The sequence below is a fragment of the Pistacia vera genome, unplaced genomic scaffold, assembly GCF_008641045.1.
Source record: "Pistacia vera cultivar Batoury unplaced genomic scaffold, PisVer_v2 Contig873, whole genome shotgun sequence".
Classification (NCBI taxonomy): domain Eukaryota; kingdom Viridiplantae; phylum Streptophyta; class Magnoliopsida; order Sapindales; family Anacardiaceae; genus Pistacia; species Pistacia vera.
In genome coordinates this window covers 219125-242439 of record NW_022196749.1, presented here as the reverse complement: position 1 = coordinate 242439, position 23315 = coordinate 219125, and the positions used below count along the sequence as shown (strand labels likewise).

The window sequence follows — 23315 nt, the reverse complement described above, 5'->3', positions numbered from 1 at the left end:
CAAGGATGACAAAAAATAAATAAATAAATAAATTTTAAATGAAAACGACTTGTTCTTCTATATTTTACCAGACATGTAAAATTGTGGGTATGTATTTTTAATTTCTTCTTTAAAAACTTGAGCATTTATATTTCAAATCCAAGGTTTTTTTTATCTGTAAATGTTATGAATGTACAACTAGAAGATAGTATTGATTTACAACTGTTGATATAGAAATCTGCACCAACTAGAGTGATCCGATCGACCTTGGCGGGATCGGAACTAATGTGTGCATGATTAGGGATAACCAACAATGGATGAATAATGAATGCAGTAATGTAAATGGCAAAAAAGGATTTTAAACTGGTTTGGCGAGATGAACTCTTAAGCCTACATCCACTGTTCTTTGTATTTGTTGTGTGTGCTTATAGTAGTAATTCTAGGAGTATTTTTTAACCCTTTCCTCATCGTTTGAAGGGTTTATGTACAAATTTTGTATAAATGAAATAGCAAAATTAAAGAGATTACAATTAAATTGAAATGCAACTCCAATATTCTTGCGATTGGGCACTATGATTGTGCAAGGATTGTTGTCAATCTAATCCTTCCTGAGATATCTGGGATCTGAAGTTATCTAGAAATTGATTGAATGGTCATTCGGATTGTTCGCGACTAGCTTGTGCTGAGTCGAGCTATATCTCGATGAGCTTATGTTGGGTCGGACAATCAATAGAGTCGACTGATTCTTGGTCAAGCTGTTACCTCGCAACTCCCCGAGCTTGATGGAAAAATCACACACAACATCTGTCCTCTAGTGTTCGATGCTCGTTTGGAGCTTCAGAGACTATTGCTTGATTTAATATCAAGCTTGGTGTTGCCAGTAGGCCATCAAATGTAGGCTCGGTCGAGCTTCGAGGGTTGAACCCATGATTGATCGATGTACTTCACACTTGGACTTTCTCTCCTCCGTGACACCTGTCAAACTTGGAATGCAAATGGTTAGGAAAATTATGTAAATTCCATGTGGTCATGTTGCATTAAATACGACAGCCTTTGGCAGTCACGTTTCATCGTGCGTGGGCGACTACAACTATCCAGCGCGAAGTTGAGGCGACATGCGATGATAGTTATGATCACAACAGTCTGACGATTTGTCGTCCCTTACAGATGTCTGACACGTGGCCACGTCCAAGGGCTAGGATTGCTCGATAAATAGAGGTTCAAGATTCACTATAGATCGACATCTACGATCGAACCCCACCCTCTTGTCTCCCATGCAAGCCACTATAAAAGTGAGTGAAGTCGTCAGAAACCTACTCAAGTTGCAAAAACTTTTTAACATATTTTGCTTATTCTGTTACCGCTTCATTATCGTCACGATTTCTTTTTCAATGAGTTCTTCCCATTCTCTTATTCTGGTAAGGCTTATTTCCTTCTTGTTAGTTGCTGTCTTGATTTTCGTGACTAAGGGTAGCCATTATTGTGCCCACATTGGGCCTTCTAAGACTTTACTAGGGTTTTAAGCATGTCTTCTGCGGCCTTGGGTTTAAGGAAGGTTTATCACAGTGGCTGCCAGAACCTTATGTAGGTCACGTGCGCTCGTCTTGTGACACGAGCTATCTTGGGTCCCTAAACTGGAAGCAAGTGTGGATAGGTCGTCGAGTTTTTCAAGCTCTAACACATGTTTGCTTCCGTTTCAGGTTCCCAGAAGTGAGCTATAATTATGTCTTCTTTCAGCAGTCACACGATTGATCGCATGTTCTACTCACCCATGGGCTTGACAGTCCTTGGGGGTATAATCCCTAACGTTTTTTAGGAAATCATCGCACGGAGCTCGGACCCCGATGCGATAGGATTGTCCAATCATGCCTCAGTTTAGTTGGCCCAATCCAAGCGGTCTCCAGTTCATAGACTGTGGAGGGAACCACAATCTTCGATTAACATCGAGGACTTAAAATGCATAAGAGAGGTTTATGCGCCGTAACTTAATTTGATGGTTCCGAGGGATTTTTCTCGGAAGAATCCGCTACTCGGATGGGTGGTGATCTCTAAGACCCTCTTAAGATGCTGGGAATCTATTCCCCCTCATCATTTTATTGATAGCGTTTTGAGACGGTTTGACATCATTCCTTTTCAACTATCTGCGAACTCATACGTCATAATCATAGGTCTGTATATAGCATAAATGATAGTCAAATTAGACAAGCCATTCGTTGAGGAGCTCATCCATCTATATAGGCTCAAAAAAGTGCAAGACCATACGTACTACCTTTCCAAGGTGAGGAAGGTACGTTTCAACGGGTTGGTTGACGTCCCAAAGAAGGTCCCACATTGGGACTCCCAATTTTTCTTCTATAAAGCCCGGGAGACCAGCGTTTTCGCTTCGAAAGTGAGTAAGACCTCGACTCCTCGTGCGTGCAAGGATTGCTTTCAAACTTTATGTATAAGCTAACTGAGTTGTTTTGCTTTGCAGTTAACGTCGAACAAAACTATCTCCCTACTGCAAGCTTGTAGAGGCTCCAGTGTTTCAGCGACTGGTGTACTATCGCAGACAAACAAAATTAAAACCTAAAAACACATGTAGTAGTGTGAGTAAGGATTGTTCCCATGGAGAGTGTCTAGCCAAGTTTTATGTTACGTTAACAAGGCTGGAGGGGGGGTGTGGGTTTGAGTAAAACGGAAACACTTTCAGGAAAAACAATTCAAGTTAAATTATCGAAATCAATCAAAATAACAAACCTTGGTCTAAGTCAACATCCACCATCGAAATTTTACAATTGATCATCAATGCAAGTATATCTCAACTGTTACTTTGAGTATTCACCGTTGGAACTATTTTCCTATCTCTCCTTAGTTGTAGTTAATTAGGAAACAAGCGATCTAATTAATCTTACTACTAAACAACCCTAGACAAGCGTTAAAGGTTTAATCTAGTAGCAGCCTTAAAGGCTAGAGAAACCGATGAAGCTGAACAACACAAACACAAGCGGTTGTATTTAAGTTAGTTGAATGTTCTTCTTAAGATTTAATAATTCCTGACACAGCAAATTCTTAAACCTTAATTACTCACAAGTTAGAGGGATCAAACAATTACGGATTTGATATCTAACTTAGTAGTAGATTGCAACAAATAATAAACTAGTAGGCCTCCTAGTAATTAAATGAAACAATCATGAAAATAGGCATAGAAGAACATCCAATACTCAAAACATATATTGAACACTAAAAAAAAAAAAAAAACAGATTAGATCTCACAGTTTTATTGATTCCAAGGCCTCTGTTTCCTTCGACCAAGTTATAAAAGTTTTAGCCACTCATGGCCATAATCAAAACTCAAAAGAGAAAATTACAGAAGAGAGGAAAGAGAGGCGTGTGTAATCTCCTCCAATCTGATCTCTCTCCCCCCTTTAAAATATCCAATTCAAATCTTTTTAATTTACTAAATCTCCTAAAAATATTCTAATATCCTAAAATAACATTTATCCTAATCTGATTAATTGAAACTAAAATAAAGTCCTAATATAAAATAGGAAAGTGGTGTTTCAAGCTGTAACTTGCATGCACCAGGTCTTCAAAACTTCCAATAATAAACTGCCTATTTGACTTGCATGACAAAGCGGAATGTTCCAGAACATCAGTAGTGCAGATGCGTCAACTTCAAGCCCGATTAAAACCTTGATGAAGTGAGTATCTCTCCAAACTCAAAACATTAAAGTTGTAGATATCTTTCTTAGGGTTCTATATCATTTTGAATCATCTCAATCAGAGCTCGGATGAGAGAGTTATACTCAGATTACAAAGCAATGTTGAAACTGATCGAATTCACCTAATTAGTTTCGTTTTGCATTTAACGCCTCCATTTGCATCCTAAATCAAAATAGAATAATAATGAGTACATTTAGGCAACAAATAAGTATAAAAGACTAGACATTAAGGGCGGTAAATATGACATTTTGCATTCTCATCAGCGACCTTCCTGACAGACAACGCAATGTTCATGAGATCATTTTGCTTCCTTATTTGAAGGCGTACAACTTCTGTGAGGACAACGCTAAGTTTCTTACCATTCTAGAGAAAGATAAGTTATCTCTTGCTCGTGCTTATTTGCCCTGCATAGATAGGTCGCTCACTGTTTGCTTCCCTTTTTTGCAGAAATGTAGGCAGAGAATACCAAAGGGCCTCAAGAAGAAAGCGGTGGCTTCCGCAGCTGCCAAGCAAGTGTTGACTACTTTGGTGATGAAACAAACCACTGACATTGTTGACACAAAGCGTAGCAAAGGCGAACTTGGGGAAAGCCCAAGTGTGAAGAAGCTCGTGACTGCCTCGAAGGCAGTTGGCAGAAAAGGTATCTCCAAGCCCCAAAAGGGACCGACAAAGAAAGCACCCATGCTAATTGGGGGCTCGGGGAAACAGAAGGCATCCGAGCAGTATGACGACTCAGGCAAGAAAAAATTGATCGACCCCTAAGGGGGCTAGAGAAAACACAAAGTGGCTGAGCAGCAGTTTGGCTCGGGCAAAGAGGCTGTCGTGCAAGCTGGCGGCCAAAAGAAAACTATGGCCAAGGATTTGGTCAAGAAGAAGTTTGCTCCTACGGGCGAGGTTGGCACCACTAGGGAGAGTAAGTCTAGCTCGTCTCGGTCGGGAGGCAAGAAAATGGATGAAGTAGCTCAAGTTGTGGTTGATGCGTTGATCGACCAACTCCCCGACCATATCAGCGTTAGGGCCTCGGCAGCCAAGGATGGCGTCACCCTATGAACATTCACGGGCATTAGGGATTCATCTCCTACCGAGACGTTGGCCTAGATGTGCAGCTATATGACAAAGGTATTAGTAGTTTGCCTTTTTTGCTATTTTATGCACGTTATCAGTATTTCTTACTAACTTTCACTCTATTATTTAGGTTGCCATGGCAAGCAGGCTCCTCTATGACAAGTGCTATCCTATATTGGAAGCCACTCACAAAGGATGGCAATAGGTAGGGACGGTGAAGGAGGATGCCTTAATTAGTGCCCAGGTCACGGAGAAGGCAAAAGAAGCAAAGCAAGCTGAGCTCAAACGGCTTAGGGAGGAAATGGTGGCCTTCGGGTCAAGGAAAGGGAGTTCCTTGACAAGCTTAAAGTGGGCGAGGCTATGCGAGCTAAGGCTGAAGCCAAAGCAACCGAGACTACAAAGAGTCTAGCATAGCAGCAAGGTACCAATAACAAGCTAAACTCTGAGCTTTCCTTGGCCCAAAGAGCTGCCTTGGATTGGAAGGCCAAGTTCAATCAGACCTCGCTCAAGAGGTGAAAGGTTGATTGAAAGCCAAAGCTAAGGTCGGGCAACTCAGGCTTCAAATTGAGGAGTTGAACAAGGCTATCACTACTCGAGCTTGGCAGACATCGGTCTTTCTTGTACAAAAGTTGTGGGAAGCCCACCCTTCAATCAATTTCTCTTTCCTTCCATGAGCTTATCAGAGAGAGGTTAATAGGATAAAGACCGAGGCTTAAGGAATGGCCTATGTGTACTCGGATGACTACGAGGATGATAGTGGAGGCCAGGAAGAGGTTGAGAAAGGTGAAAAGAAGATCGGGCTTAAGCAAGAAGTCAAGGATACAGCTCCCCTAGCTACACTTCCCCCGAGCGGGGCTCCCAACCTTGAAGAGACCGTTGCCATTCCTTCCGTCGAGGAACCGTCTCTTCTAGTCAGTAACGAGCACCCTGGACCAATTGAGGACGATGCCCCTGCTCCTCCAGCTACCTAAAAGATCATTATATATATATATATATATGTATTTGTTACTTTGTAATCGAACTCATCAATGAAAAGAATATATTTTTAGTATATCCTCGTCAAGCAAATTTTTTATAATCCTGCAGAGTCATTTTAATCATCCTAATTGAAGAGCTTTTTTGAATATATGCAAGGAAATCTTATGCGACAAACAACTCCGACTTCAGATCCTTTGTCCATTTCGAGTTTTGGTTGTCGGCTTAAGGCCAATTTCCTTCAACGTGTTTTTTCTTGAATTTTTTTTTTTAAGTTTAACTTCGTTGATTTGGGATATTTCACCCTTATAGAGTCAGATTTTGGCGTGGCTTATTAAGATAAGCTCCCTTTTTCCGGACTTCTGACTCCGAGTTCTTATACTATCGCGAGGTCGCGATTTTTGAAGCGATGAATAATAAGTGTTAAATGAGTAAAAATGAAAATGATGAATAAAGAAAGATTTTGAATAATACCTCTTTCATTGATAAAGCATTTTGGTCGTGAACAGCCTTACAATGAATGATAAAAAGAAAGACATAGGTGGAACCTGAGCTGCTCATTGGTAGTATAGTCGCAAATGCTTGGCGTTCCAAGCTCACAATATTGCTTTGCCGTTAAGGCATTCCAAGTAAAAGGTTCCTAGCGCGAGCTCTTCGGTGATCCTGAAAGGACTTTCCCATTAGGCCTAAGCACTCCCAAGTTCAGGTTTTGGATACCCTGGATGACCTTTCTGAGAATTAGATCGCCCACTTAAAAGTCTTTGTTTTTTACTTTGGTGTTAAAGTATCATCTGGCTCATGCTGACATGAGGCAAGCTTTAACTAAGACTTGGCCAAATGCTCTACGGTTAGGCCTAACCTTAGGCGGCAAAGGTCTCCATTTACTTTTTCATCGAAAACTTCCTTTCAGAATGAACTGATCCGCACTTTAACCAGGGCCATTGCTTTACACCCATATGGCAGAGAGAATGGGGTTTCACCTGTCAAGCTCCTTGTTGTCGTTCTGTAGGACCACAAGGCCTCGGGCAATTCTTCGGCCCATCTTCCCTTCAAGGCGTCGAGCTTCTTTTTTATGGTGCATTTGATGACCTTGTTTACAGCCTCTACTTGACCATTGGCTTGAGGCCGATAAACAGCAGCAAAGCTCTTCTTGATACTGAGCTATTCATAGAAAGATCTGAAGTCCTCACTGTCAAACTGTTTCCTGTTGTTGGTAATTATGGTGTAGGGATTCCAAACCTACAAATGATGTTTTTGTAGATGAAATCCTTTAGCTTGTTTGACGTGATGGTGGCTAAAGGTTTGGCTTCTGCCCATTTGGTAAAGTAGTCCATAGCAACTACTGCGATCTTAATGCCCCCTTTCCTTGAGGTAAAGGACCGATCAGGTCGATCCCCCAGATTACGAATGGCCAAGGGCTTGTCAGCGTAGTTAACTCTTGGGGCAGAGCTCATGGAGTATCTGCGAACCTCTGGCATCTATTGCATCTGCCCATATAATCTGCTTCATCGTCGAAAACCGTTGGCTAGTAATAACCTTGACGAAGCACTTTTTTAAAGATTTGCCTCCTACATGGTTCCTGCAAATTCCCTTATGGATCTCTCGCAGAACATAATCTGCATCCTTGTGGTCGATATATCTGATGAGAATGAAAAATGTCATATTTTCCCCCCCTTAATGTCTATTCTTTTATACTTATTTGGTTCCTAAATGTACTCATTAATATTTTATTTTGATTTAGGATGCAAATGGAGGCATTAAATGCAAAACGAAACTAATTAGGTGATTTTGGACAGTTTCAACATTGCTTAATAATCTGGGAATAACTCTCTCATCTGAGCTCCGATTGAGATGATTCAAAATGCTATGGAACACCAAGAAAGAAATCTAAAACTTTTATGTTTTGAGTTTGGAGAGATACTCGCTGAATAAAGGTTGTAATTGGGCTTCAAGTTGATGCACCTGCACTGCTAACGTTCTGGAACATTCTGCCTTATCATGCAATTCCAATATGCAGTTTACTATTGGAAGTTTTAAAGATCTGGTGCATGAAAGTTACAGCTGGAAACACCACTTTCCTAGTTATATTACGACTTTATTTTATTTTTATTTAATCAGATTTGGATAAATGTTATTTTAGGATAAAACTTAGAATATTTTTAGGAGATTGAGTAGAATTCAAAGACTTGAATTGGATATTTTTAAGAGGGGAGAGAGATCAGATTGGGAGAGAACACACACGGCTCTCCTTCCCCTCTTCTTCTTCTTCTTCTCTTTTGAGTTTTCATGATGGCCATGAGCAGCTAAATTTTCATAACTTGGTCGAAGGAAACGGAGGCCTCTAAATTAATAAAACTGTGAGATCTAATCTGTTTTTAGTGTTCAATATATGCTTTGAGTATTGCATGTTCTTCTATGCCTATTTTCATGATTGTCTCATTTAATTACTAGGAGGCCTACTAGTTTATTATTTGTTGCAATCTATCGCTAAATTAGATATCAAATCCGTAATTGTTTGATCCCTCTAATTTGTGAGTAACTAAGAGTTAAGAATTTGCTACGTCTGGAATTATTAAATCTTAAGAAGAACATTCAACTAAATTAAATACAACCGCTTGTGTTTGTGTTGTTCAGCTTCATCGATCTCTTAAGGTTGCCACTAGATTAAACCTTTAGCGCTTGTCTTGGGTTGTTTAGTAGTAAGATTAATTAGATCGCTTATTTCCTAATTAACTGCAACTAAGGAGAGATAGGAAAATAGTTCCAACGGTGACTATTCAAAGTATGAATTGAAATATACTTGCATCGATGATCAGTTGTAGAATTCCGATGGTGGACTTAGACCAAGGTTTGTTCTTTTGATTGATTTTGATAATTTAATTTGAATTGTCCCTTAATTGTATCCTTGTTCACATAGCATAAACTAGGCTAGACATTCTCCGTGGGAACGATCGGAATTAAATTATTAGATTTTGGTTGCCTGTGACAGCACACCAGATTTTGGCGCTGTTGCCGAGGAGTGATTCTAGTTGATTTTTTTTTTTTTTGTGCTTCTTGTGATTCTTATTTCGTTCTTGTTATTTTTTATTTTTCAGAAAAAAAAATTTGGTAGTACTGTTCACGGCAGGATTTTTGGTGGAATTAGGAGCGGTGCTAGTACTTGTTTTGAAGAAAACGAAATTCTGCACAGGACTTTAGGATTCACTAGCCCCACCCTCTCGAGGCCAAAAAACAACATTTGATGGGGTTTTTGACCATTTTTGTGTTTTTGGTCATAAAAAAATAAAAAAAAAAATTATTATTTTCTAGTCAGTTTTCATTATTTGTCATTTGTTTTTTCTATTTCTTTTATGGGATTTTTGGTTTTATGACCAGGTCCTCTCATCTTGGTGATTTAACATTCGACCTAGAAATAGAAAGCACTTTGCGCAGGTTAAGGAAGGAAGCTCGGAGAAATTCTGAGGAAAACAATTTGGTTCTTGATTCCCGATTTGCTAGCAACTCTGATTCAGAAGAGGAGGACATCATGGTTGGAAATCAAACTTTGAAAGAGTTTGCTGCCCCTGATTTGAATCAACCACCTTTATGTTAAGAAACGATCCATTGACACAGCGGAAAACAAAAATCAATAACAACACGGATCGTTCCATAGAACCAAGATCAGGGAACAAATTTATAGTTTATATCAAAATAAGAATCTGCAGAAAATTAGTTTAGAGTTTAAGAAATCATACGCACGTTTGGAGGCTCCTCTAACTTTGTCTCTAAACGTATTTTGCTACCGACCCAAGTGTAGGATCGAACCGATATAGTCCACACGAAGATAATCGCAAGGAATTAAAGAGGGATTTGCTAGATCCTCTTTAGCCTTAAGAACAAAGAAGAAATGAAGAGTATTTGATTTAAAACCGAAACCTAAATCTGGCGTGAGAGGGTGTTTTGGGAGCTATAGCTTTTTCTTTTCTTTGAAAAATGAAATGAATGAATCATTTTCTCTCTCAATTAAACTTTTGCTTCGATAGTGTAATTTTAATTGCCCTATTCCCTTATGGAATAGGCTTGGGCTCCAACCCAAACACCCATTGTTTCCAAACACTCCCATTTAGATATTTTAATTTTGTTTATCATTATCTCAATTAAAATCAATTAATATATATTTAATATATATATTAACATTTAACATTAATGATAATTTATTTAAATATATACGAACACATATTTAAACGTAATCTCACTTATTTAATTTTTCTAACAAATTAAATAAAGGCTACGACCTCAACAAATTTAATTGCACTGTGAAATTACCAAAATACCCTTTTGCCTAAAAAGATGAAAACGCCCTTCTAACTTCCTAGCTCTTAAATTATCTTCTGACCCATAGGCTTCTCATCTTACCAGCAGTGTGTATTATCGCGATTAACACCAATTAATCGTCTCACCAAACACAGACCAAGATTGGCCCCTAGTAAGGCATCATAGCCACCCAATACATTCGGATTTAGCAAAGTAGCTACCTGTCAACGATATGGTTATCGTACAATTCGATCCTTTCATCATCTGTTATCTCGATGAGACCGAGGCATAGAAATAGTGTCAACCTTCGGTTACTCTCGATATTGTGTATTCAGTTATTGGACCAATGACCTGTATTATAAACTGGATAGAGCAACAACTCAATCCCACTGTGGCCACAGTTTTAGTGTCATTGTCATTTACTGAATAGCGCCGTGAGATAAATTCTCTCGTACCCAGGAGTGATGAATCCTCTGTCTATCCACCATAGTCTTGATACACTCCTTGATGTAGCCAATCACCACCGTATTGAAAGATATGAATAGAACTGTGTTAGGCAAGTGTCAAACTACACTAATCGGTGCACAAGGCACTCCGGTGATCTCAAGTCTAAGGATCACATGTACCACCATTCGTTAGAGGATTTGTTCCATAGACACTAGGGTTACCATCCATATGGAATCCTCTGGTGGGTCATTCCAATGAGCTTGCCTACAACAAGCACCCACGTGTTGCACCAGGTTGTCACCAAACAACCTTGACAAGTGAGATTAGTCACTACCTTTTGACAGGGTCGTTCAACACTATGATAGCCTTACCGTATTATCTGTGCCCTTACTTCAGAATAATACCGGGGCTACGAATGTTTCTAGAATGACCACCATATGTGCTTATAGGGTTCTCACTATCAAGATTTGAAACACTTGATACCCTCATCATGGTTCTACCATTCTAAGGACATATATCAATACATACAATGATGATTTACGCGATATAGTATAAAATGCCTTTTATTGATCAATGAACATTATTATAAAGAGTCAATTCTACAATAATTGATTGGCTCTGTCCACCATTTTGATTCACGACGATAACCGTACTCTCGTGGCTCATTGGCGTACTCTCCCAGATCTACTGCATCTCCTGTGCTACCTGAGGTCGTTCACTTTGAACCACCTGTGGAGTAACCTCCCGTCATGAGCTCAAAAACCTTCCCTATGTGCACATCATCCTCCTTCGTCTAGATATCTTGTGGTTCTAGACTTCATCGCGTTCTACTTTTCTCCCACTAGTAATTCTTAGAAAATATTCCTTTCTAGGAAGACCACCAATCGAGCAACCAAAGATTTTGCGCTCTTTCTGGGTTGGTAGACAATACTCCTTTGGTCCTCCTTTGGATACCCCACAAATTAACATTTACAGGATTTTGGGCCCACTTTGTTCGAAGTCAATTCTTAACATAAGCGTCGCACCCCAAATCCTTAGATAACAAGTTGGCTTTCGCCCACTCCATAGCTCATATTGTAGCTCGTATATTCCTACACGACTTTGACGGCCACGGTTCAAAACGTGATCGTAGTCCTCTAGGGATAACCCCAAACGATGCAGGTAAATCCTAAACTCACATGGACTAACCATTTCAAGTAGGGGTCCGATTCCTCCTTTTTGACACTCCATTGTTGTTAGGGTGTATAAGGAGGTTGAGTTGTGATACTATCCCACATTCCTTCAGGTACTCAGAAAAACCCCGAGCTTAAGTATTCACCTCCTCGATCCAACCGAAGAGCTTTAATATTTTTCCAACATATTCTGTACTTCATTCCTGAATTCCTTAATTTATCAAGGCTTCAGATTTATGTCTCATAAGGTAGAACAAACCATATCTACTGAAATCATCAGTAAATGTGATGAAGTATGAATATCCACCTCTGGCTTCAACTATTAGTGGACCACATACATCACTATAGATGATGCCTAACAGTTCAGTAGCCCTTTCACTTTGTCCTGTGAAGGAGACTGGTCATCTTGCCTAAAAGGCATGATCTCGCATACCTCAATGACTGGAAGTCAAAAGGTGCCAAACCTCTATCCTTTGAAGTTTTGCATGTGAGTCTTATTAAACATGACACAATCTACAATGCCAGAGATATGTTGGTTTGGATCGCTATGTTTAGCTTTCTTGGTTTCAATATTGAGAATATCTTTATTGTTTCAATCAAGACACTATATCCATTATATAACCTTGCATTTCAAATAGATACTATCAAACTAAAGGGCAACAGTCCATTAGATATCTCAAATGATACCCCATATTATCCAAAACGGATACTGAAATAATATTTCTAGAAATAGAGTATGTGATAACAGTTATGTAGTTCCAACAATAACTCGTAGGCAAAGATATAAATAAGTCCCTATAGCTAATGCAGCCACATGTGCTCCTTTCCAAACTCGTATGTCCACCTCTCCTTGGCGAGTACTCTACTCTCCCTTAGTCCCCTACACACTCATACAAATGTGAGTACCCATCTTGTGTCCATGACCAAGATGTTGAGGGAGAGAAGTTAATCTCATCATGAAGTACCTGAAGTCGTAGCCTCTGACTTCTTCTTGCTTGCGAGGAAAGTCTTACAGTGTTTCCCCAATGGCTAGCTTGCCATAAAAGAAGCAGACTACCTTGCCCTTTCCTATGCCCCTCTCAGGACCAAGAGCAACCTTATCCTTTACTTGGGCTTGGTTTGGCCTAGCCTTACCCTTGCCGTTACCCTTTGCTTTACTGGCAGTAACCCGTAAACAGGCTTAACTTTTTTCAATCCTGGCTCTGCAGTCCTCAGTATGTTCAGTTCTGACAGGGTTTTCTCCATCGGTTCTATTGAAATTCATTATGAACGAGCATAAGAGTCAGGCAAGGATTGCAGAACTAAATCCATTTGTAATTCTGGCATCCAAGCCATATCCCAAGTCTCAAGCCTCTCTATGTGCTCGATCACTTGACACATGAGCGAACTTGGGCACCCTCAGTCAAACGACTCCCAAACAGTGCTTTCACACCTGTACCTCTCATGTCGAGCATTTGTTTCGTAAGCTCCTTGAGTGTTGAATTATGGAAGAAGAATCCATATTCTCATGCTGCTTTTGCAGCATGGGTGTCATCGATGCTAACATCAAGCTTGTACGCTATCAGCATCACAGAAACTTTTGATAAGTATCCTTACTTCCTGAGTGGCATCATGATCAGGCTCAGCCATGTATAGCTTTTCAAGGATATACAATTTCTTTTCTGACTTAAGTATAATCCAAGAACGATAACCTCTAAGAAATTGAATCCATCCAACTGTTTTATTTTTTCGATTATCGGTCGTAGGTTCATATGCTCATTTCAGTGAATCTACAATTGCGAAAAAGATAAAGTTTATTATAAAGTTCATTATTATTTAATAGGTCTTTTATTAAACGATGCTCCCACTATTTTACTCAAGCCAATAGCCTCACTATTAACTCGGAAGGCCCGTTTGGCTTTCCTATGGACCGAGATCCATCCTTCCTATTTCAAACCTTCGCTTGGCGAACACGCCAAATGAGTGTGATTGGTAGGCCAACAACTTAATCCACACCATTGTTAACTCCTACTATCAACCTCAATATGTGAAAAAGCCAACAAGCCAATCACACACATCTAATGCTCCAACCTTGTCCTCAACCTGTGATTCTCAGTATCATAGAGTGGACACTACATGTCACCCCTTACACATAATATGTGTACTGCTCTACTTGCCTATGACGCGTTTATCAACCTTCACTTTGGCGAACAAACAAAACCGTCATTTTAAGTCGACCCTCACCATTAAGGAAACTCCAATGAATTTTAACCTCCCACTGGTAGAATGTACCCTTCGCTTTGGCGAACAAGGTTCCGACGAACAGTGGTTTGATTAAAACCATGGTGATGGAAGGCATTCGTGACTTATATACTTAGTTGAGGTTTGTTATTTATGTCTCATCAGATTATTATCTTTGTTAGAATGACATTGTTTGGCATGTTATTCAACAGTCAAACCTTAGGATGCATTCTAAGAAAATATTAAACGTGCCGGTACATGGCCTAACTAAAACCGATCTCCTCGATCCTAGAGGGATCGTAGGTCACCTAGGGGTCCCTTATAAATATCTCGATCTTCAAGTATGGTTGCTTTGTCTTTTGCTCCGACTCCAAGTACATTACAAAAACGTCATTCTAAATTTACAATAAATTAATATAAACTAATTTACATCAACAAATTTAGAACCTCGATTTACTTCAGGGGAATGAGATGAGAAAGAATGTACATCAAGAAGAGGAGAAAAGGCAGGACACGCAGGCCCTATTTAAACTATTACAGCCATACTACCCAAAAATTTTAAAACTCACCCTTAGGTCTAAGGCTCATGTACCGGCACCATGCACATACAAACAAGTACAAGCATACATTTCAAAAAATAATCAATTTTTGAATTGGGTGGGTATTAATTAATTACCCTCTTAAATGTGCAGAATGTACATTGGCTTTACAGGTTATTAAAAACTGCAGATTAGACCCTTTTGCAAAAAATACAGAATTGGGAAAGCTACAGTCTTCGCCGAGGCGAAAATTTCCAGAGCTCCAGAGTTCCAGAGGCCACTTCGCCGCGGCAGACCTAGAAATCCCCAATTCGTACAGCTCGCGTTTTTGCAGTTTTTGTGTATAAACACAATCCAAATCAAATCAAACCACAACACTCTTCAACCGGATATTAACCAACCATATTACATTCATCAACACATTATTAAATCATTTAACAATTGATTCATTCATTCAAAAGGGATTTAATAGATTTTTCAGATTTAATAAAATCTGGGTTTCATGGCAGATTCATCAAGGCAACATGTTATAAAAAAACACATGTAATCAACCATTCATAAAAACCATAAATCTAGTACCGTAGCTCTGATAACACTGTTAGGAAACGACCCGGTTGCTCAGCGAAAACAAAAATTTTATACAACCGTAGATCGTTCCTTAAAGCCCAAAATCAAGGCACAAATTTTACAGTTTATGTATAATATCAAGAATCTGCAGAAATAAAATAATCTAAAGTTTTGATTCATACCCACGTTGGAGGCTCCGCCAATATTGTCTCTGGAGTGTGTTTGCTACCGATCCAATATAGGATCAAACCGTATAGGTCCCACGAAAACAATCAACAAGAACCAGAGGGATTTGCTAGATCCTCCTTGGCCTTAAGAAATCAAGAGAAAACAAAAGTGTTTGTTTTTCAATGGAATAGTAAAAGTGGCGGTGGAGAGTTTTTAGGCTGGAGTTTCTCTCTTTTCAAAATTGAAGAATGAATAAATAACCCCACCCTTCCATTAAACCTTTTCTTTTATAGTCTCATTTTAGTTGCCCTATTCCCTATGGAATGGGCTTGGGCTCCACCCCAAACACTCCCACATTAGATATTTTAATTATTCATCATATTCAATTGAAATCATTAATATTTATTAACATTTAACACTAATGTGATTTAATTAATATTATTCGAACACATCTTAACTATTCCACTTATTTTTTTCTAACAAATTAAATAAAGGCTACGACCCTCATTTAATTGCCACTGTGAAATTACAAAATACCCTTTCCCTAAAAAGACGAAAACGCCCTTCTTTCTTCTGCTTTAAATTATCTTCTATGGACGCATGGCTCCTCATCTACCGGTAGTGTATTTATCGCAATTACACCAATTAATCGTCTCACCAACACCAGCCAAGATTGCCCCCTAGCAAGGCATCATGGCCACCCATAATCGGATTCAGCAAAGTAGCTACCTGTCAACGATATGGTTCATAAATTCGATCCTTTCATCATCGTTATCTCGAGAGACGAGGCATAGAAATAGTGTCAACCTTCGGTATCTCTCGATATTTTATTCAGTTTGGACCAATGCTCGTATTATAATCTGGAAGAGCAACAACTCAATCCCTCTGTGGCCACAGTTTTAGTGTCATGTGCATTATATGATTGCGCCGTGAGATAACTTCTCCGTACCCGGGAGTGATGAACCTCATCATTCACCATAGTCTTGATACACTCCTTGATAGCCAATCACCACCGTATGAGCTCTGAATAGAACTGCGTTAGGCTAGTGTCAAACTACCTAATCTGCACAGGCACTCCGGTGATCTCAAGTCTGGATCACATGCACCACCATTCGTTAGAGGATTTGTTCCATAGACACTGGGGTTACCATCCATATGAATCCTCTGGTGGTCGTTTCATGACTTGCTACTAATCGCCTACACAAGCACCCATTGTTGCACCAGGTTGTCACCAAACAACCTTCACAAGTGAGATCAGTCACTACCTTTCGACAGGTCTTCCAACACTATGATAGCCTTACCGTATTACTGTGCCCTTACTTCAGAATAATACGGGGCTACGGGTTTCTAGAATGGCCACCTATGTTGCTCATAGGGTTCTCACTATCAAGATTTGAAACACTTGATACCCTCATCAGGTTCTACCATTCTAAGGACATATATCATACATATCAATAATAATTTACGCGATATGATATAAATGCCTTTTATTGATAATGAACATTATTACAAGAGTCAATTCTACAATATTGATTGGCTCTAGGGCATCTACTCTAACACTAGCTTGAGATATAATGTTAAACCTTGTTCCACTATTTGTCTGTGTTTCCTTTCCACACTTCCATTTTGTTGTTGAGTGTAAGGACATGGATGGCGAAAGAGAATGTCATGATAAGAAATAAGGTACTACCTAGGCTTTCGGTACTCACCTCCCCAATCAGTTTGGACACATTTTAGTGGTATGTTGAACTGTCTCTCACTAGCTTTATGGAATTGTTTAAGACACTTTGTGTTTTAGATTTGAATTTCAAGGGAAACACCAAAGTAAACCTACTATAATCATCTAAAATTGAATACCGTACTTGAAATCCTTCAGGTGGATAGGTTATGGTCCCTAAAGGACAAGTGAACTCAATTCCAAAGGTTTGGCAACTCTAATTTTGGACCTAGGAAAAGTGGACTGATGCAGTTTGCCAAACTGATAGGTGTGCATAAATAAAGTATTTTAAACATGATGATTTGCAAGAATATTTGCTTAGGGTGACCTAGTCGTCTGTGCCACAATAATCCACTGGTTTTTTCAATAGGAAAAGCTTGAAATAGAGCACTTTTATTATCAATAGCAGCAACATTACACATGGATCAAAAGTAGGATTATTATGAGCAACATTATTATCATCCAGTTTTAGAAACACAGCTACATTAATATCAAAATTTGGACAACATGTTGAAATAGAAGATGACAAAGACTGTTTAAATAAGGTATGATCAAGTCTAGTAGAAGAGTTGAAAGCTAAGCCTGACGATTTTGAAGAAGCACAGGTAGATTTGAAGGAAGTTGATGAAATGTCTGGAATTTGTAGTTGGTATAGGCCAACTTTAAGCTTTCATTGAAAGAATAGTTTTTTTGGATTGCTTGTCCTTTACCACACACAAATTAGGCAAAGAATTCAACTATAATGTTATTCCCCTAGTGAACTGAAAGAACAGATTTTTAGTAATATATGTACACATAACATATTTTGAGATAAAGAGGCCTAAGGCCTAGAGTTACGAGGTAGAAATAAGACAGTATGAGATATAGAAGAAACTCACCATTTCCAACCTAGAGTTTGCTCATTACCAAAGTAGTTTGAGTTCAGAGTCAACTGAGACAAGTCTGAGGTAACATGGTCTCTTGCTTTAGAATCCATGTACCAAGATGCATCCTAGACGGTGGAAGGTGTACGTGTAGTTATTTGCATGAGTGGGATAGTTATGAGATTGTGCTTGAGATAGGAACACCTGATTGTTAATGCCAAATGCACCAGCTTGAGCTCCTATATTTAGCTGAGACTATCCTGAGGCGAAGCAGTTGCTGTGGAAAACTAGTTTGAGTAGTATGTTAGGTCTAGTATTAGAGTAAACATAAGAGGAAAACCCAGCTTGTGCATTGATGTGAGATTCATATTATGACTAGCAGAGAATTGTGGAAAGTGTTAAGGAGAAAAATGTGTTCCTTGGAATAACTCTTGAGGTCTGAATAAACTACATAAAATTGTTCCAACTAACTAATTTCCTCTTGGAATCTGACCAAATCTATGGTAACAATTTATGCCAGATATCCGTCTTGCCAAGATTTGACATATGAATTTCCTCGACCAACTCCTTTACCTCTTCCTCTGCCGCCAGTGAATTTAGCAGGATAGAACTGACTCTGTGGTACAAATTGATTTGTTCGTGACGATTGTGAGATATAATTTGAAGCTGAAAAACCAGGAGATTGCCTAACAAATTAAGAGTGTCCAGTGGGAGGCTATCCAGATTTAGCTGAGATAGGTCACTCTGATAGTTTTGATATTCAGATCAGTTGAGACATTAGCAAGTGACCTAAGCTTCCATGAATTCATTACTAAGTTTGCTTTTTCTACCTGGCTCAAACTTTTGTAGGATTATTTGAGCATCTTTTACCATAAGGGATCTAGCTTAGACTCCAATCAGTGTGATATTCACTACAACAGCATGTACTCCAATTGAGACCATCCAATGAATCTGTCAGCCTTCGTCTGTAACTTTATTCCATTTGTTGTCAAATTTTCAGCAAATCTTTCATTTTGACAAATATTCATGAATATTAGATTTTCCTTTTATATTTTGCAACAAAGCTTTAACATGCACATCTCTTGTTCTTGACTCCATAAGAAATTCCTTTCTAGAGTAATCCCATATCGGCAAAATACTGACATTTAGAGATTACTATGAACATGAGATTTAGAAATTGAGCTAAGAAGCCAGCTTACTAACAGCTTATCAGTCTTCTTCCACAAGTTGTATTACGGATTAGGTTTTTTTTTTTTTTTTAGTCATCTCATCAAATCCTTCAGCTTGAACTTTGACGAATGGAGCTTGACATGCAATCAATCCCGTGAGATGTTCCTCTAAATCATGAGAGCCAACCGCAAAAGAGACTTCCAAATCTATAGTTTATCCCTAGTCAATTTGGGGGAATACACAGGAAGAGATGAAAAATACTGACTGGCAAATTTGCAAAATTGACTATTTTAGTAATCACTTTAATGGTTTGAATTGTCCCGTAAAGAAGATAATTTATGAGCATATAAGGTCTAGTAAATCTTGTTTGAGGAAGATGTTAGTAAGTGAAGGTTTAGCTAATCGTTAGTGCTTAATTACTGTTTATGTTAAGTAGTTTGTTACTATAGTTAGAGCAGTGTTAGTTAGTTACTGTTTAGTTATCAAACACTATAAAATGTTACTATACTGTGTATTCTTCTAAGCTCAATAAATACAGATTTCCAAAAATCTTTTCTGTATTCTTTTTCTTTGTTTTTGGTCAAAAAAAAAAACCATACAAAAAAAACAAAGGAAAAACACAAAACAAGGCTAAGAGGTAGGGCAGTGGTGTAGTCCATTAAAATTGACGAATTGGTATGGAAACACTCAAGGCAGTGTGGTGGATTAAGGGTGCACTGAGGAAGGAATGTTAGGGTTTTGTAGTGGGTGATGTGGGGAATTTGATGGAAGTGTCAGGGCTCTGGTGTAGTGGTAATGTGGGGAAAACGCGCAAGGGGAAGTGCTGGATGAGTGAAGAAAGAAAGGGAGATGAGAGAGAAGGTCCAAGGGCATTTTGTAAAAGCACCTCTACTTCTGTGTCAGATGCCTCTGTCACTAACGACGTCCATTTAAGGATTAATCTGGAATTTATGAAACCAAGGGTACCGATCTTGAGTTTCGCTAAATTTTGGGTGGGAATACGTCTTTTACTCTAATGTATTATATAGAGTTTAGATTGATAATGTACTGTACTTGTTCATCAATGAACTCAAATCTGAAGAGAAATCTTTCAATTGTATATATAACCTGCTTCCGCAATATTATACGTAATTATACTCTTTTTAAATCTGTACTGTAAACCGAACCAATAAAACAGTATAAAATAGTAAACCAAATGGATATATATGTGCCGATATATATTGTAGCACTCCATGTCTTAAGGCCAATTATAATTAATCTTTGCTTCATGGGGCTTTAAGTAAACTTATTAAATTATTTTTACGTTCTATTGCTATTAAAGCTTGCATCATCGCAACAGCAATTTTGCTGTCTCTTTTGACCGTCCACTCGTTATTCAGCATAGAGGCATGGCGCCTCCGTTTGGCACAGCCCTAATAAAAATTCTCTTTTTTCTTAATTCTTGCTCTGAAATAGATATATACTGTAACGATCTTATAAATTATGCGTGGCCGGCCATTGGAGTACAAAGCAATTTTAAACAATTATGAATCCCATATAAAAATTACAAACATGGTTTAACCCACTTAATGTGCATAATCGCTGTTAAAAAAAAAAATTTAAGATGGTGCCACAAAAAAAAAAAAAATTAACTCAAGTAAACTCAACAAAGAGTCATTGTTTTTAATTAGTTTTAAGCCTCATTTTTATTTGTCAGCAGATGACATTTCTCTAGAAATTTTAACCACACATCAATTGAATAAAAAGTCTCGAATTGTAATAACAAAAGCTTGACTAATTTCCTTGGAATTATTAAATTCAACCTTCTTTCAAGATTTGTAAAATTATCAGAAATTTGTCTTTACGAGAGACTTTAATTTGCCTATACTCCTAGTTGGGTCCTCCTTAATTAATAATAAAATTTGTCTGACATACTTCTTTCCAGCCCTCCACAAAAGTCCAATTATGAAACGATAAAAGTTTCTGTTATTAACTATATATAATGAGAATATTAATATTGGGTTCACCGGTCAGTCCATCACAACCGTTGAAAGAATCGGGTCAAGTTGACTGAGTAAAACGAAGCTACCTGTGAAATACTGAAACCGTAGTCCCACAATAGTTGAAGACTTACTATTCCTCGCCTAAATTGTTATTTTAATGAACTTCTCTTGAATCTTCGAAACCCTTCTCCTTCCTCAAAAAAATGGCCGTCAGCTGCAGCACTAACCCCCTTCTTTTCATTTCATCATCATCACTATACTTTTCTCTCTCGTGACCCATTCGCAAGTTCTTTATCCCTCAACTATTCTAAAGTTGGTCCCATTTATGGCGATAACATGAGTATGAGAGATCTATCCTGACAAAAACGGTACCATTCAATAGTCTTAAGAACGGACGTGCTGGTCGTGCCACTTATAGTAAGCCCTGCCGCTTTGGGACAAAACGACAAGAAAACTCAGATTTCACCACCACATTTCCTCTTTTGTATTGATTCTGAAAACGAAACTTCATACGGAGATGGATTGGCGTTCTTCCTTGCCCCTGAAGGTTTGATAATTCCTACAATTAGGTGGGAGGCTCTTTCGGTCTCAAAGATGACAACCTCTAAATTCCACATCCAATCCTTTGTTAGAGTGGAATTCGACATCTTCTACAATAATGGTTGGGATCCGATTCCGCCAGTGATCATGTAGGCATTGATATCAGTTCTCTGAGATCAAGCACCATGTTCGTGGTTGAGTACCGTCGAGGGTGGACAGAGAATGAGCCTGGATCAGTTACAATTCTGTACACAAAATCTGAGCGTTGCCTTCACTGGCTTTAGAAATAATGTCACGGGATGCAGTACCTCGATTATGAATAGATTTGAGGCTTATTTGCCTGAGTTGGTCACTTTTGTGCTTCTCAGCAGCACAGGAAGCCAATATGCATATTTATGTTTACTCTTGGGAATTTAATTCAAGCTTAGAAGCTGCAAATCGACCACCACCAAGTGATAACTCGACTCCTATCGTCGAGAGAGAAGCAGAAGAAGAAAAAGTAGAGCAGGACTCGCAGTAGGATTGAGTATTGGTGGAGCTTTTTTGGTTGGAGGTTTGCTTTTGTTTGGCTTGCTGTCATACGTAGAAGAGACCACGGCGACGATGATGTAGATAAACATGGGGTCACGCGCATATGGAGGATGAATTGAAAGGGAACGGACCCAAGAGCTTTCGTACAGGACTTGGCCGGCACAATAATAATTTCAACGATGAACATAAGTTAGGTGAAGGAGGCTTTGGCGGGGTTTATATAGGATTTTTGAGGGAATCAAATTCTTATATGCAGTTAGAGGGTTTCAAAAGGGTCTAAACAAGGGGTAAAGAGGATGCGTCAGAAGTGAAAATTATTAGTAGATTGAGGCTAGAAATTTGGTGCAACTTCTGGGTTGGTGCCATGAGAAGAAGGAACTCCTCTTGTTTATGATTCATGCCTAAGGCAGCTTAGACTCCCATCTTTTCAAAGAAAACAGCTTATTGAAATGGGAGATGAGGTACAAAATCGCTAAGGACTGGGCCTCAGGATTGCTATATTTTCATGAAGAATGGGAACAATGGTTGTCCACTGAGATATTAAATCAAGCACGTTATGCTGGACTCAAATTTCAAGGCTAAGATTGGAGATTTCGGATTGTTAGGCTTGTGGAACACTCGAAAGGGTCCAAACCACAGTTTTGGCGGGAACAATGGGCTACATGGTCCTGCCTGTATTATAACTGCAAGGCTAGCAGAATCAGATGTATTCATTGTTTCGGATTTATGCTTTGGAATTAGCTTGTGGAGGAAACCATAAACCCTATGGCAAAAGAAGGTCAAGTCCATATGGTGCAGTGGGTTTGGAACTGTATAAGCGGAAAACTTCTGAAGCGGCAGATCCAAGACTAAGTGAAGTTATGATAGGCAACAGATGAAAGTGGTTGATGATAGTTGGGCTGTGGTGTGCTCACCCGATGAAAATATCAGGCCTCATAAGGCAGGCGATTCTTGTGCTTATTTTGAAGCTCCATTGCCGGTTCTTCCACCAAAGATGCCTGTGCCAACGTATTAGCACCTTCAGGAAATATGCCCATATCTTGTACTTTCGATTTCGTATGGGACCATTTATTCAGAGGAGGTCAAACCTTAACCAATCTTCAGTCTCTAATCACAACACAAATTCCTCACAGTTGACATCATCTGTGTGCTTCTTCATCGCAGCGCTTTGAACAATACACATTAAATATTCAGTACATGTGTTTCTTTGATTAATTTAAGATTCTTTTTTTAATGAGAAATGTGAATGTACCATAGCTTCACCTAAACTTCTGGGGTCCTGTGAGAAGTGGAACAAAATTAGGCAGCTGAATACGCCAAGAAAACAAAATTCCTTCATTTCCCCTGCAGAAAGTTTAAAATTTCTTCATGGAGTTGGATGA

The 23315-nt window shown here is 38.9% G+C and overlaps 1 pseudogene; it reads left to right on the top strand.

The window, feature by feature from the left end:
• The first annotated feature begins 22036 nt into the window (after nt 1-22036).
• Nucleotides 22037-22616, top strand: LOC116119114 (annotated as a pseudogene).
• The last annotated feature ends 699 nt before the right edge of the window (nt 22617-23315 follow it).